The sequence below is a fragment of the Callithrix jacchus genome, chromosome 10 (genome assembly GCF_049354715.1).
Source record: "Callithrix jacchus isolate 240 chromosome 10, calJac240_pri, whole genome shotgun sequence".
NCBI lineage: Eukaryota > Metazoa > Chordata > Mammalia > Primates > Cebidae > Callithrix > Callithrix jacchus.
The window spans coordinates 56,226,218-56,243,949 of NC_133511.1; the positions used below are offsets into that span (position 1 = coordinate 56,226,218).

Consider the following 17,732-nt stretch of genomic DNA (forward strand, 5'->3'; position numbering starts at 1 on the left):
CTAAACAAGAAATTTCATCATTTGGATTCCTCTGAAAGTCATCAGTGTAGTGGTTTGATGCACACTCTGAAGTCATGCAGACTTACCTCATAATGTATATCACAGTATCACAATGTGTAACTTATAATCACAATATAGATAGTCCTTTGATAAACATTCGTGTCCTAGATTATACAAAAATTGATTGTTTACTTTGAGTAAATTCCTAAAACTATAATGGCCAGCTTGAAGAATATGGCATTGGCACTTGATAGACATTTTCAAGCTGCTCTCTAGATTGGTTTGTACCCTTGGTGCTCCCACAAACAGAGTATGCAAAACCTTGTTCCCTCACTGACATTCACTTATTCATTAATATATGGTTTTTTGTTTGTTTGTTTGTTTGTTTGTTTGTTTGTTTGTTTGTTTGTTTTTGAGACAGAGTCTCACTCTGTCACCCAGGATGGAGTGCAGTGGCACAATCTTGGCTCACTGCAACCTCTGTCTCCCGGGTTCAAGCGATTCTCCTGCCTCAGCCTCCTGAGTAGCTGGGACCACAGGCGCCCACCATGCCTGGCTAATTTTTGCATTTTTAGTAGAGACGGGGTTTCACCATGTTGCCGAGACTGGTCTCAAATCCCTGATCTTGTGATCCACCCCGCTCAGCCTCCCAAGTGCTGGGATTACAGGCATGAGCCATCATGTCTGGCCCTCAAAAGTTTTGTTATGTGCCCAACATTATTCAAGGAATTGTAAATACAAAAGTTAACATGGCAGACATTCCACTGCCCTCTGAAAATGTGTAGTTTAGTGGATAAGAGACTAAAATAAACAAGCAGATCAGTTAATAAAATAATTGTAAATCAAATACTAAAAAAGAAATATGGCCTAATTTTAGTCAATGTGAAAGGTAAAATTGTTTCTTGTTTACATTTACATTTTATTATGAATGAGGTTGAATATAGTTTCATACATTTGCAAATTGGATTTTTTTTCTGAATTATCAGTGTATATACAACTCTTACCTATTTTTTAGTTGGCATATTTATATTTTTTTCTGATTGAGTTTTAAAATCTTTATATAAAATTCATCAATATTTTGTCTTTTAGATCTTGTATCAGATGATTTCCAATGCATACAAATAGTTAATTCTAGTATTTCCTTTAGAGTTTTCTTTCTTTGGTATTATGGTTTTAAAAGGCCAGCATCTCCTTGAGATCAGTTAGGCATGTCCTTGTATTTTTTTCTACTGTATTTTCCATCTATATTCTTCATAAATTTTCTTTTTCTTTCTTGACCTCTCTCATCAATATTTAAGTTTATTCAGTTCTTTGCCAACATAAAAGGGTCCTTTTTTCCATCCTTCCAAGTAACTATACTAATTCTCCTTACCCTTCGAAGTGCATTTCTCTTGCTGCCTGCATTTCTTCATCATCTTCTCACCCCGCAAACCACCTTACAATAGTTTCTGTGCCCAGTGAGTTATACTCCAGTTCTTACTATGGCTTCCAATGACCTCCATGTTATTTAATCAAATGAGATTTGACATATTCAGAGATAGCAAATTAAAAATGCAGTTTTAAAAAAATTTCAATTGCTGATCTTATCTTCGTTTTAAAAAAAAGAAAGGGAGGAACATATTTGATTTTTGAATTAAAGATATCTTGATCTCTTCCAATTTAAAACAGTCTTTTTCAGATAATTCAGTGTATTACTCCATAATCACACTGGTTTACTATTTGGCAGTCATACTAGAAAAATAATCAATTTCACTGTGTTTAAATTTCTCATCAGGGCTATTTTTAAACATCGACAAATCTTCACTCTGCCTTGACCAAACAACTTAGAAGGATAAGAAATCTTATGTGTCCTCCATGGTGATAGGAACTTGTAGCTTGTGTTGTCCTCTGCGTCCTTGCTGCCTGCCTGGCTATTTCTTTGTCTTTTCTGACCACTGGATTTCTTACTGGCAGCTGTGCCTGAAGCCTGCAGTGGGAGAACTTGGGATCTAGACTTTAGGCCTTGTGAGATCCCATTTTCCTCCTACAGCTGACTTGCCCCCATCTCAAAATTTGCTGACCGTTGAGATCCTCAGCATCTTAACTACATCTTCGAAATTATTGTGGCTCAGGTTGCTTAGCTAGAAGCCTCCATTTGGAGGGTCGCTATTCAGCATAACAATCCCACAGAAGGCCCACTCATTCCCGGGTGCTTGCCTTTGAGGATCCACCAGCAGTACATGACAACTTCTGTTATGGTCCATGCTATGTAAAAGCTATGGATAACCAAAAACTTGTGGGTGTGAGGTTAGATTTGTGGTATTGTAAGTACTGTCGCAGCTTTAATCCCCGTTGGCTTGCATACACCCACCTCCAACTCTACTATACTGTAATTTGGTACACTAGCCTTGTCTGGCGGTTATGTATGTATTTGACTAATAGAAGGTGAAAACAGGCCAGGCGCGGTGGCTCATGCCTGTAATCCCAGCACTTCGTGAGGCTAAGGCAGGTGGATCACCTGAGGCCAGGGATTTAAGATCAGCCTGATCAACATGAAGAAAACTCATCTCTACTAAATTTACAAAATTAGCTTGAGAATGTGGTTCTATAGAATCACAGTGCAATTTCAGGATCTTACAACTTGTGAAGTAAGGGGAGACTGCTCTTTTCCATTGTCAGGTTGAAATAACAACTCAAGGAGAGGTTTATTTTATCAGAGGTCGTAGAAATTACATTTTATGTCACCTCTCCAGAGCATTTTTGGATGATATAGCTTTTCTCATTAAACCTATAACAAAGGAAAAAAGCATGTGCTGGTAGGGGTCAGTACATTTCAAAGGTGAATGCCTGAACCATACCACCTGAATAGGCTTCATGGCCCCAACGATACCATCTGTCACTTGAGGTTCGTGGTAAAGTAACCCTAACTCAGGGTTTTTGTTTTTATTTTTGTTTTCTTGAAAGGAGACCTCTTTTGAATGACAATTTGCTAAATTCAATATTGTAAAATAGCTCTGAAACAGACTTAATTTTAAATGTCTGAATCCCAAAATAGAATGTTGACAATTTCTTGCTTAGTTTTTTGGGAGTAGAATACATTCTCAGAATCATTTTGTGAAACATATTGTTAGACTAATCAAACCACACGCCTGCCTCAACTTCAGAAAATTTCTTCTATGCTTCATATGTGGTAAATTGACCTGCTTATGGAGAACTTACAGTAGTTGCCAGGAAAAATATATTAAGATACAAGCAATTGTCTCTATGCACTTAATTGTATTTTAGGCCTCTATTTCATGCAAAAGAAATGCTTAAGGGATTGGTTAAATAATATATCTTAGAGGCTTGACTTTTCAGAGCACTCCTTCTGAAGTAGGAGGCCAGCATTCACACTGGAGACTCTGAATAGCAATTTACTACAGAGTTGGATTGAAGGTAAACAGGATTCATACTGTACCCCGAGCACAGGAGCTTAGAGACAAAACTCACCAAAAGGACTACATTTAAAGTGTCTTCATCTGCACTAGAGACCTCTTACCTTGATTCCAGGGTCCAGCTCTAGAGGATCCAGGGTTATTGGAGAATTATATGTAATAAGGTCTTATGACTCCAAGTATGGCATAGACAAAGCTGTGACTTGATTTTTGCTTTATAGAGAGAATAGGTGACCTTATACCAAGATCTGATAACCCCAGGTAATATGAAATTATCAATATGAAACAGGAGTAGTTTATTGCATGTGCCTCCTGCAAAGTGCATTACCCATGCTTTATACATTTAAACTACTTTTAATCCTCACAGCAACTCTATTAAGTATTATTATACGATTTTGTAAATGTTGAAACAGTCTCAGAAAATATTATCTTACCAATGAAACATATACTGAGAAGCAGAGGAGAGTACTATTGAGGACTCACATTAAAACTCACTTTTTTCATTACACAGAGTACCTAACAGTCCATGACCCATAGTCATATCTCTCTGCAAATATTAGAGGGGTCTTTTTCAATATTTTACTTCTTTCCTTTCTTCTTTGCTCTCCTTCCACTCTTTTCATTTTTGTAACAAATCGACTTTTATAAAAGTACATAGACTTTAGAACTTCAGAATCATAATCCTTGACCTCTCCTTAGACATAATGAAACCTATTTTCAGATTACATACTAGTATGTATATACCTTTTAACAAAGTGAAATAGACAGACAGTGGACAAGGTTTTATAGTCGATAAATGGGGGATGGAATGTCAAACAAGCCTATAGACATTAGGAACACTTGAGAATTACCTGCTTTTTCAAAGAGTCAAAAAGAGTATCCACCTCACCAAAAGACTGGCCAATTCTTCCCTTTGCCTTTGGGTGAATTGCAGTTGAAATGAGTTTGGATATCCAGCCAATTCTCTTCCTAGTCCTCTGCTTCCAGCCACACCTTGGAATAATCAATTAGTTGGAAGTATGCTGCCTACATCCTCCACACAAAGGAAATAAATATTTCAGTACAAAGTTAGTGGAAGGCATTTCATATCAGAGGAGTTTTTCTATCCTATCATTGTATTTGTGTTTGTCCATAAACACATCCATACTTTTCAAGAAAGGGTTGCTTAGCTTCTAAGTTGGGCCTTATTAGGTAATTAAATTGGATGTTGTAAGCCAGATATAAAAGGATTCATATACTATTTCTTTTTTTGTTGAGACAGTCTCACTCTGTCACCAGAGATCAGTGGTGTGATTTCAACTCACTGCAACCTCTGCCTCCTGAGTTCAAGTGATTCTCCTACCTCAACCTCCTGAGTAGCTAGGACTACAGGTGTGCACCACCATATCCAGCTAGGTTTTATATTTTAGTAGAGATGGGGTTTCACCATGTTGGTCAGGACATACTATTTCTAAATATCTTTTTAAGAAGTGAAATTCTGTTTTGTGAAGCTTGATACATATGCTTGTTTGAGAGAGGTAAAAAGTAGGTAAAAATAGGGCACATCAAAAAATAAAGATGCTTTTTTAATATAACTTCTTTAAGATTTCTTGCTTTAAATCTAGGCATGACTGTTAAGCAAATACAACCCTTATTTACTGTATAAGTTCAGTCTTTTAAAATATGGTTTGTATGTGTGTGTAGGAATATATTACCTGTATGAACACATGACACATATTTGTATATATGATGTAAATTAAATTCATATACATATGTGAATCCGGTTGTGATAAAATGAAACCCTCATTCACATATGGTCTCATCCACCCCTACTTTGCCATGTTGGTTAAAATCTTTTGGATTCATCCTAGGATGAGAGAGCAATCTGTCCTCAGGCAGATGTACCACCATTCAATATTAAGTGCTGTGAAATAGCGGTATTTGGGTAATAAGGTTTTATCTCTAAAATGCTGTGTCGTGCTTTGCTACCAGAAATTTGTGCCCTGACCTTCTGAAGAAGCTGTCGTTTTCAACTCAGCTTTAATTTTTTTTTTCTGAGGTTGTCACTTTTGCCATCTGGTAGATGTTTCTTCTGGGAGAGGAGTTGCATGCACAAAAACTTTGAAGGAAACATTATTGTATAATTTGCTTGAGGTCAAAGCCAATACTCTGGAGGTTCGTCTATCATTTATTGTAATGTGGCAGATATTAGAGGACTTATAAACACGTTTTGATTTTGAAGTGTATTCACAAAGGATTGAAAGTGGCAGAATGTGGCAAGTCATATTTATGCCTCAATGAGAGTTATTAACCTGCCTACAGTACCCTGATAGGCAAACATTTTTTGTCAGTTCTGCCTTTTGTCGGAAGATACTTTAGGGAATCAAAGAAGTGACTGGAAAATATATTTTTGGTGACTGAATCATAAAAATGAAATTTATTTCTACCACAAATTAGAAGAAAGTAAATGCCCCATTTTCCTGCTTTTGCTGCTGAAAGGATAAGTAAAGAACCAAAGAGATTTTTTATAGTTGAGTTAAGTACTTTCTAAAAGAAATATATAATCTCTGTGCTCACTTTAATTCAGTTTATTTACTTTTCCTTGAGATGTAGAATTACTTTAGAATTGATACTGAGAATTGAAATGTTTTATATTGTGTTCTTAAATCCTTTGTCAAATATGAACTCGTTAGAGAAAAATGATTTAAGCTATACCTCACTCTGGTAGATAAGAGAAGACTCTAAGAGAAATATGAACTAGATTTCAAGGTTTATTTTCTCATAAAGCCTGATTGGATTTTGCCTGTGATTAGGGAATTAAGGGGAAAACATGGAGGCAAATTAGTTTCTCAGGCTTCCATTGGGCAAACTATTACTATATATACCTTTGATGCAGCAGGAGGCTAAACAAGTTTTTTCTTCTTCAAATGGTGAGCTGCTTGATGTTTTGTAGTTGATAGAAGCATGAATAAACATAAATGAACATATATTTAAATATTCTAATTAGAGGAATTACTAAAATATAGCCAGCCAGGCAGCTGTGACTCATGCCTGTAATCCCTCCTTTGGGAGGCCAAGGCAGGTGGATCACCTGAGGTCAGCAGTTCAAGACCAGCCTGACCAACATGGTGAAACATCATTTCCACTAAAAATACAAAAAGTTAGCTGGGTGTGGTGGCACATGCCTGTTATCTCAGCCATTCAGGAGGCTGAGGCAGAAGAATTTCTTGAACTTGGCAGACAGAGGTCACAGTGAGTTGAGATTGTGCCACTGCACTCCAGCCTGGGCAACAAAATTGAGACTCTGTCTCTAAAAAATAGATAAATAAATAAAGCCTATAAAGTGCTTACCATGGTAATATCAATAAAAATAAAGTTTGCATTAATTTATTTATTTTACAAATACTGATTGCACATTTGTTTTGTGCCAGCCATGGCTAAAGGTAGCCATAAGTTACATTAACATAGTTTTTTTCCCATGAATATAACTTTTATAATATAACTGATAAATGTGGTAGCAGAAGTAAGATCAGTGTACTCTGTGAGTAACTGAATCCAACTGGTTATCTGAACCCACTGGTAAGTCACGCAAGCCTCACAGAGGAGATGATGCTTGAACCAAGTTTAGATACATGAGAAAAGAAGGCACGGAAATGGAAATGGAATGATTGTTTTTGGGAAACTATAAGTAGGAGTTGGGAGGAGGAATGGAGGGAGATGAGAAAAGCCTAGACTTAAGCTGAAAGACCCAAGTAGAAAACCAAGTCTCCCACTTTTTTCATTCATTTTAAATTACTTAATTTATTCATCTAGCTATAATGATGGAACACCTATGATATGCATAGAATTTTCAGAATAACCAAGATAAACCAGAGACAACCCAAAGGTTTGGCTAAAAAATAAGACAAATACGCATATGCTCCAAACATAAAGCCAAAGATAAAGCGCCTTAGTAGAGGTATAGTCGCTGTCCTCTGGGACCTTAGAAGTGGGAGACGTTGCTCTCATTTGTAAGGATTGGGGTGGTGTGAGATCAAGTGAGATCTTAGAGCAAATGACAGTTCATTCAAGCCCCAAAGGAAGAATGTTAATAAAAGGTGAGGGAAAGTATGAGAGCAAAGTTACAAGGCTTATAAAAAAAAATGAATAATGGGTTTGAGTAGGTGATGCATAAGTGGAAAACCACAGTGAGAAATGAGCTTTGGAAAACAAAGTGCAGCATAATAACAAAATGCCATAAATGTTACGCCTAATAAATTTAGACTTTATTCTCTAAGCAGTAGGGAGCCAATGCAAATTTCACTTGTCCCTCTGACATTCATTTGACACTTAACACATACTGAAATTTAAGGTCATTTTATGTTTATGTATCCTGCTTCCTCACAAAATGGTAACTTTTTTGGTGTGAAGGCTTTAGCTTTACTTGTCATACACATGTGATCTGGTTTGGCTGCATCCTCACCCAAATCTCATCTTGATCTGTAGTTCCCATAATCCCTACATGTCATGGGAGGGAATCATGGGGGTGGGTTTCTCCTATATTGTTCTCCTGATAGTTAATAAGTCTCATGAGAATGGATGGTTTTATAAAAGGGCAGTTACCCTGCACACGTTCTCTTGCCTGCCGTCTTGTAAGATGTGCCTTTGCTCCTCTTTCACCTTCCACCATGATTGTAAGGCCTCCCCAGCCAAGTGGAACTGTGAGTCTATTAAATCTCTTTCCTTCATAAATTACCCAGTCTTGGATGTGTCTTTATTAGCCACATGAGAATGGACTAATACAACACGGAAAGTATTTAGATTGAGCAGGGCGGCGATATCCTTTTTACTGAGTACCTTTTATGTGCCAAACAATATTGAATGCTTTTACACTTGAAAACATCATTCTTCACAAGAATTTAACAATCACTGTTTTAAAATGAGGACATTAAAAGAAGGTAAGAAGCTAGCTCAAAGTCACAAACTTAATAAATAACGTCCAGAATCATTTAACTCCCCAAAGGCTCCATTTGGCAATGCTGTTACGCTGGAGATTAAATTTCCAACACACAAATTTGGAGGACATAGTGAATTCATAGCAGGAATCAAATTCCAGTCTATCAGCTCCAAAACTTATACTCTTTTCACTGTACTAGCATGTCTTATTGATTGAATCACTCATTTCTTAGACACATATTTCTTGAATGTTTATTATGTGTCTGGTGCTGTTCTAGAAATTGAGAATACAGTTAGTGGTGAAAATGACAGAAAGGTTCCTGCCTCCTGGAGCTTATACTCTGGTGAGGTACTCATACATAAATAAATAAACAGTTAACAAAATAAAGGTAGATGGTGATAAAGGACACGAAGAAAATACCAGGTTGATAAGATAGGAAGTGACCAAAGATGGTAATGAGAAGGGTAGTTTGTTGCTTTCAGGGCAGGCTTCTTTGAGGTGGTGACACTTGACCTGAGATCTGAAGAATAAGGGTGTGAAAATCCTAGAGGTAGATATAAGAGAAAACACAAAGTCTGCAAGGCAGAAATATACTTAAAATATTAAAAGACCATCAAAGGGGACATGATGATTGCGTCTAGTGAGGGAGAAGAAGAAGGACACAAGAAGTCAAAGAACAAAGTTGTTCAGGACTTAATATTTTTTTGTTCCCTACAAAAGCTGAAAAGCTGAAGGATTTAGATATTAACCAAAATGCTCAGGGTTGCAAAGAAAGCAAATATACTCCTAAAGGAAATGAGTGCACACAATCCAGCCTCTGCCTATCTCTGCCTCCCCTCCCCCAACATATACCTGTGAGGGAACATTGAAGTCACTTGCTTCCAGAAACTATTTCTTTTTCCTGGGTCTAGGTTTTATGGGCAGCACTCTGAAGTTAGAATTATTTGAATACCAATGAATAGATTTTGAGCCAAGTGACAATAGTGAGTTGAGGGGAATGTGGATTATTGGGTCAAAGAAGTGCTGATCTTAACATAGCTTTGACATTTACAAATGATGTATTTTAGTAAGATCATTGTATTTAGTAAGATCATTTTAGTAAGATCATTTAGTAAGATCATTGTATTTAGTAAGATCATTTTAGGCAACTTTTTATTTCTACAAATAAAAAGTTGCCTAAAACAAAAATTTAGGTCTTTGAAATTCTTACCACTGCCAATAGGCTTTGCATTTGTCAAATGGAATGTACAACTATAGACTCTGCATAGCTTTAAGAAGCCCGTAACTGATGGCATGCTTGGTACAAGAATGTGAAGTCAGCCCAAATGAGGTGGCTCACTCCTGTAATTCCAGCATTTTGGAAAGCCGGGGAGGGCAGATGGCTTGAGCTCAGGAGTTTGAGACCGGGCTGGGCAACATGGCAAAACTCTGTCTCTACAAAAAAAATAAAAAATAAAAAAATAGCCAGGTGTGGTTGTGTGTGTCTGTACTGCCAGCTACTTGGGAAGCTGATGTGAAAGAAGTTGCAGTGAGCAGAGATCATACCACTGTACTTCAACCTGTCGCAAAAAAAAAAAAAGGAATGTGAAGTCATACCAGGCATGAGGAAGTAGGAAACCTGTACATGCTTTTAAAATCAAAGTGCAGCTGCGGAAAAACACATCAAATTGAAAAATCTTTTCTCTTTCGGTGTTGGTTACTTATAGCCTGTTCTGAGGTGGTGAACAATATGATTAATTTGATAAGCATTCAACTTATAGATCCACCTCCATCCTCCCCTCCTCAAGCACTCTGCTGCCTCAGCTCCTTGAGCTCACTTTCAAATTAAGAAAAATGGATAATAATCAAGGGCGATTTCAAGAAATTATAACACTGGCTAATGCTATCTAGAGCCCTGGTGTAAATAGGCTTGCTGACATTTACTGAGCCCTCCAATGTATCATGTTCAGTGCTTTATCAGAATTATATAATAAAGTATTTACAAAAACAGTTCTTAAGCACTTTGGTCTCAGGATCCTTTTTACAGTTCAAGTTCATGAAGAGCTCCTGTATAGTTTATAGACATTCTGTCCACAATATTTACCATACTAGAAATTAAAACTGAAAATTTTTTTAAATAGTAATTTGTTAATTTATAAATAACAATAATAAACCCATTACTAACATAACATTTAAAAATTAAAAATAGCTTTATTTTTTAAAGCCAAAAAGAGTAGTAAGAAGACAAGTAACATATTTTTATTTGATCTTGAAGATACTTTGAGTATTCCTGGTTTATAAACCATCCAAAAGGTATTATTATTCCTTTTGTTGAGGTGAAGAAGCTATAGTTCAGAAAACTTGAGAATTGTTTAGGGTCACGAGCCAAGAAATAATAGCACTAGAATCTAAACACAGCGGAAGTGATTACAGAGCTTGTTTTCTTTATCCATTCCAAGGGAGTAGCACCTAATAGATGACAGCAGTATCTTTTTCTATCCCTCTCGGCCTAGTCAAGGTTGGTAAAGCAAAGGGTAAGTGTCAAAGACTTGTTAAGTCAGAGGTGCAATTGGTTAATCGCATGTTACCATTTTAAAGGGAAGTGATTTTACAGGAATACAAGTTTATCTGTTGATTTGAACACATCCTAGCAAGAGAAGGAAGAAGTGAAGTGAGTCAGGTGCAGAAGCCAAGAAACCAATGAGGAGAACTAAAGATGTTCTAAACTAGGCAGTGACGGTGGAAGTCGAGAGGACCTGGATGAACTTCCGGGGTATTTCGGGGGTAGAATCAGCAAGATTTGAGTTTGAATAAAATGTAGGGGCTGATGGGCAGGCAGGAGTCAAGGATAACTCAGATTTCTTGCAGTGGTAATAGGAATTGATGAACATTCTTGTTTCTTTCTTATTTTCAGTAGACAAACCAATCTAAATAGACATCTCTGCTGTAATCCTTTACCAAACATAAGCAGAGATGTCATTAAAAGCAGAAGACTTGTTGGGATTACAAAAGAGGGACTCACTCCATTGTTACCAGCTTACACTGGAAAAATGATCAACAAATTAAACTATGCTGGGAGCTGTTGAGAAGTACATATTTGCTGCTAGTGACATTTCAGATACAAACTGTTACAGGACACAAGGCTGATGTCACTTAGAAATTTTATAGTTGGAGTATCATTGACAGCATATTAAGTCGGATCTTAAGAATTCACAGCTTAAATATTATATTTGATCCCATATAGCTCTCCTTGCTGACTCAATCCACCCAGCCTATTCTAAATTCAGCATTCTAAATACATAATACCCTTGGATTAATCATAGTAAAGCATCACATTTGTCATATTGCTCTTTATTCAGATAACCTAGTTTCTCCAGGAGAGCCCATGCTCCTGGGACTGTCACTCAGAAAACTTTCTCATATACCCTTAAAGAGTAGTGGGAACCAAAGTAGGTAGCTGCTAAGAACTTTTTTTCTGATATTTCTGCAATAACCCACCCTATTTACTGACCAGCATCTTGACTTCCTTAAGGAGGCAATTGTAAAGTCTAGCACAGTGTCTGACATATAGAAAGCACTAAATGAGTGATACTTACATGTGTCTGAAGATGTCAATATTTTTTTCTTTCTCCTCATTAACACCAACATATTTGGCAAACCAAGAAAGACCCAAGGCTAAGTCTTGATTTACATCTCCCAAGCTGGTTTCCCCGTTCTCACCTCAGTCTTCTCATCTCATGTACAGCATCCCTGTCCCGCTATGCATCATCTTTGAATTCTTCTCTTTTCCACCCTTTCACATTCCAGCCATCAGTAACTCCTGTCGTTTCTACCTTCAAATCATGCCTCAAATGTTGCCATCCCTTGTTGCTATCAGCCTAGTTTGGATGCCATCAATTTCTGACCTGGACTATAGTAACTTGCCTCCCTGTTCTCCCCTTTAGCACTCTCCAATAAGTTTGTACACAATAAAAAGTATAATCTTAAACTAGATCAGGTAATGTAATTCCTCTTTTTTAAGCCTTTTATGACCCCAGAACCTATTGTATCCCCAGTGTCTGACCCCCTTCTACCCTCTCTAACCTCAACTCTTCCTTCCTTTTCTTACCACTGCATAGCTATTCTGGTCTCATTTTAGTTTCTTGAACAAGTCAAGCTCTCTTTTTCTTTAGGCCTTAGCACATCTCGTTCCTCTGCCTAGAACACTTAACTGCCACACTGCCTCACATCATACTCCTCATCTTTTCATTGTCCTCTCCTTCTACCCTAGGTCTTTCCTCACTTCCACTGAAAAATATTAGCCATTTTTTCTTTCTTTACTATCTTTTTTTAAAATCTCTTTTTATCTTCATGGAAAACTTCTGTGTCAGCTGAAGTACCCTGACTTGATCATCACTTCAATACACTCTTATAACTTGACCTTTACTATACCAACATGACTGAGTGCTGCTTTATCTCCAAAATCTTGATCCCTGAAATCTGTCAATATCCACAGCTTGCTACTCCCTCTTCCATCCCCTGTTCTCGTGAAATCTATATTTTCACCTTGTCGTATCTCAAGGTCTTTGTAGCCTCTTCTGTTCTTCCAGTCTATGAGCATCTTTCTTGCTTCTCACACTTTCCTATCCTTTCTAAGATATTACTCATCACTTACAAAGTCAACGACATTTTTCCCCAAGCCTCAGCCCTAAAGCAACCAAATCATCCCTTTCACTGTTCAAGATTATTAAGCTCTATGGGAGAAAATACCATAACACGCTGATGGCATCCCACCATGGTGCTGCTTAGCAGACTCCGGCTGATTCGTAAGTATCTCCTCTCTTTTGCCTCAAAGCTGGTTCCAACCACTAAAAGCTATTTAAGTTCTCAACTTCATTCTGGACATTCCCTCTGATGTCCTGAATTCTAAATATATGGAGTAAAGACATCTAATCAGTTAAGATCTTCAGCTTGATTTACATCTCCCTCTACCTTAAAATGACCTTTAATTTCTTCCACCTTAAAATAATACTGTAACTTCCCTGTAGGAACTCAGTTACTCTTATCTCAGAGAGGAAAGTATCCCTCCCCCTACCCATGCCTGAATTATGCTGTATCAAAAGCAAACCCATTTGTTCCTATGTTACACATGTTGTATATGTAATATATATGTAATATATATACAACATGTGTAACATAGGAACAAATGATGTAATATGTGTGTGCATGTGTATACAGGGGATGTAATATGTGTGTGCATGTGTATACAGGCATTTGTGCTCATTGCAAGATATATTTATAAGGAAAAATTAAAGATGGAGCTGCTCAAAATGACAAAAGAAAAATATCTACAATGCTGATGGTCAGTGACAACCGCTATTAATAAATTAATGAGCATACTTCTAAACATTTTTAATGCATGCATATTGTAAAGTTAGGTCAAAGTTTAAATCCTAAATTATCTCCTACTTGTTTTACCTACAGCTGTTTTGTAAAGATCTTTTCGTGTCAGAATATAAACTTATACAATACTATTTTATCATGTGGCTATACCACATGCAATTAAGTAGTACCTCTGGTGGGACTCAAAGAATCTGAACTCTGTGCCCCATTTTCATTCCTCCTTCAAGATGACATGTTTTGTATGCTCCCTTCTCTCCTGTACCTCCCATCTGTCTTTCCCCGGGGGCTTGTTTCCTTAAGACTACAGACATGCTTCAGTTCCCTCCCTGACATCCTCCAAAATATTTCCTCTGCTTTGTCTCCTTCTCTTTAGATACTGCCCTGTATCTCCCCTAAGGCTAAAACACTCTCTCTGTCTCCCTTTCTCTCTCTCTCTGTCTCCCTTTCTCTCTCTCTCTGTCTCTCTCTTGCGTGGGCTCTCTCTATCTATCTCTCTCTCCCTCTCTCTCTCTCTCTCTCTCTCACACACACACACACACACACACACACACACCCCCTAAGGCTGAAACTCTCTCTCATACACATACACTCACACATACACACACAGGTCATAATCTACTTTCAGTGTGTTTCTTTTTCCTTGCTTCTCAGGAGTTCTTTGGTCTACAGTAATCTGGCATCGTCTCTCCATCTATTTGTTGAACTGCTTCCTATCTACCCTCCCTATCTTGTTAAAGCATTTTTATGTAAACATGTACCAATCCCCAAATGAAATAGCCTCCTGATGGGCTTTCTACTCAGCAACTTCCAGAAAAATACAATTTAATAGAACAAATTGTGGGGCATCCTAAATGCAATTCCTGGAGATTGTATAATTGTGATAAAGGCATTCCTTATTCCTAGACTAAGCACTTTATTCCAGGACACATACATTATTAGCATATAAAAATTAAATAAAAAACTGAAGGAAAAAAATTTTATTTAGCAGTGGTGCTTGGAAATGTCTGCATTATTTTCTCACCTTTACAACCTAGTAATAGATGTGGGGCTGTTCATATTTAGATATTGTAACATGAGACAGAAAGTGGATGTCAGATAGACTTTAAATAATTTTAACAAGTAATATGCATGAAAAATACACCTTTTTATTTGCTGTACCACTCCAGATTTACTGTTCAAAGTAAAATGACTTCCAGCACAATTTGGAAGATTATTTGCCAACCAACATGCCTTTCTATCAAGTGACATTTTTCTTCTGGCATGTAGCTTAAATAGTTTTTTATTTTAATTCCTTATTACTTGTTTTAATCTTTTTGATATCTTTATTCTACCTACTTATATTGTTCACCATTCTGTTATCTTCGTTGGCCAATGTTCAAGTGGTAGGCTAGTAATTTTTAATCTGGGTGCATATTAGAAATTAACAGTTTAGGGGCTGAGGTATATTATATTTGAAAACAGCATATATATTGTTTTGTAGTATAAACTCTATTAAATTAAAATAAACAAAAGTCTTTGCTGGAGCAAATAAGCAGAAAGTAAACTTGAATAGTGATGATGGTTGGCAAGTAGCAAAAGGAACTGACAGGTGTTCCTGGGTTAAGGAAAGCGTATAGGAATCTTGAGGTTGGTGAGAGGAATATACAGTTTCAACGTTTATCAACTAGAACATGGATATCAGAAGGTTAAAAAACACTGTGTGAGTCTTTCTTTATCGAGCTGTTATTTATCCAAGGTTGTAGTACTATAACCTCATCTTTCACCCAAATTTTTTATTTCTGGCTAAGTCATTTTTATTAAGAAAAGTACCATTTATTATCAGTGTAGGTTAAAATGCATTAAGTCATATTTGTTGGATCAATAAATAAGGCATGAATTAAAGAATATGTTGTCTGACAGCTATTCTCCCTTACTGTCCTCAGACTCATAAGGACCCTTTAAACAGTGCTATGCATCAAACCAAAGAAATTGAACTAACATTGCTTGATCCTCACCCATGTGCTGTGCTTGTGGAGATAATGAGATGAAAGCCTGTGACGTTTGCTTTCATCTCATTATCTCCATTTGACAGATGACAAAACTAGACTCAAAGTTATGAAATTTATCCAATGCCACACAGATAGCAATGACAGAACCACTGGCTCTGCCATTGCTATCTGTGTGGCATTGGATAAATTTCATAAAAAATGACCCAGACCTATGCTTTTCCACTCAACCATACTACTTTCTTAGAAATGTTTTGAAATATTTTCATGATGCTGATAGAAGTTTAAATCTTTTCCAAAAATCCAAGTGGTTCATTAGAACTAAAATTTCTATTATTTCCCTACCATCAAATTAGTTTTTGAACTCAGAAGAGACAATGTGAGATTAAGAAAATAAAACAGTAATCAAAGCCTGACAAGTCTGCTTTTAAATCTGAATTCACTATTTGTTTGATTTATGTCTTTAAATGTGTTACTTCACTCCTCTCAGCCTCATTTTTTTTTTTTGTTTTCTTGTTGATTTTCATCTTAATATCTAAAAAGAGAATAATACAATCCACCATAAAGGAAATTGTACGAAACCTATTCTATGTTTAGCATAGAATAAACATGCAATAAATGTTAGTTCTCTTGAAAATACTTTTAGTATTTTACTAGGGGCTATATAATTTTTAAAATCCCCTTATTAGGTAGTTTAAATTATTTAAGCAATTTTACTATTAGTTTAAATTAATAAGTTTCTTGTTAAAATTAAGTTATTTTAAATATCTTCAGTGGCACTCATACTGTAATTAAAATGTCACTTTTTTCTCACATTTATATGATCAACATTTTTCATTTTTATTAATAGCACTGAAATAATATTTTATTTTTTATTTTTATCTTTAGTTTAGATTCTGGGGGTTCACGTGCACATTTGTTAAAAAGATATATTTCATGGTGCTGAGATTTGGAGTACAATTGAACCTATCACCTAAAAAGTGAGGATAGTACCAGATAGGTGGTATTTTAACGTTTTTCCCCTTCCCTCCTCCTTCCCTCTTGTATTCCTCAGTGTCTGTTGTCCCCATCTTTATGTTCATGTGTACCCAGAGTTTAGCTCCCATTTACAAGCGAGAACCTGTAGTGTTTGGTTTTCAATATTTGAAAACTGTCTTTCCTTTTTGTGGATTCTCTCTCTGTGAGGAGATGGTGTATGGTACATGAAACAGGAACTGCCATTTGGCTAGAGAATGCGTTTGTGCCCCTGGGAAAAGTCAGCAAATGTGGACAATTAGGAGAAAGAATGGTCCATGCCAGTGACATTCATCCATCATGGCATCTGCCCAACTGCAAGGACACAGCATCCCACCCAGAACCCTTTTACAGGGCCTGCCCTTACCAGCATGGCACTTCAAAGTTTCCATTGACTGCATCAGGGATCAACACTCACTTAATTAGTCACAATTTTTAGGATCTAAGAGTGTCAACCAGGGGTCTGCCTGTTCATGTGGAGAGATTGCTGCTCAGAAAAGAGAGGAGCTGAGATCTGTCCCTGCAGCTGGCAGGCTCTGGGACGATTGTCAGGGGATTGAAGTGATTTAGCGGTAGAGAGCAGCAGGCAGCAATTTCACTGACACTTTTGCATCTGTCCTTCTCTCTACTAAATGCTGCTGGCTGATAGCAAAGACTTAAAAGGGAAGGCTGGAAGAGAACAATAAAGGGAGGTGAAAGCTCTTTAAATCATTTCCTTAGCTGAATTCAGATGAATCTCTTGTAAAGAACCACAGTGACTGGCCAGGCCCAGCTGTCAGACTAGTTTTAATTGAAACAGAAAAGTTTTAGGGATGCTTTGGGACCAGAAACACAGGGCAAGTTACACCTTCTGTCTCTACCTACCTGGTTTCCATTGTAGATTTCCTAAATATATTCATTCTTTTCCTCAGAGTGGGTTTCGGGACTGGGGAATGTAAATTAGAAAATGCCAGAGCCACAATTTTCTCCATGTTGTAGTCAATTCTTAAAAACAAAACAAAACAAAAGAAAGTGGTTAATTATTTCTAAGTTGATATCAAAGCT

The 17,732-nt window shown here is 36.9% G+C and overlaps 1 protein-coding gene across 47 annotated transcripts in view; it reads left to right on the plus strand.

The window, feature by feature from the left end:
• DLG2 (discs large MAGUK scaffold protein 2) overlaps positions 1–17,732 on the plus strand; it is a 2,299,762-nt gene that overhangs the window by 1,620,351 nt on the left and 661,679 nt on the right. The window lies entirely within an intron of this gene.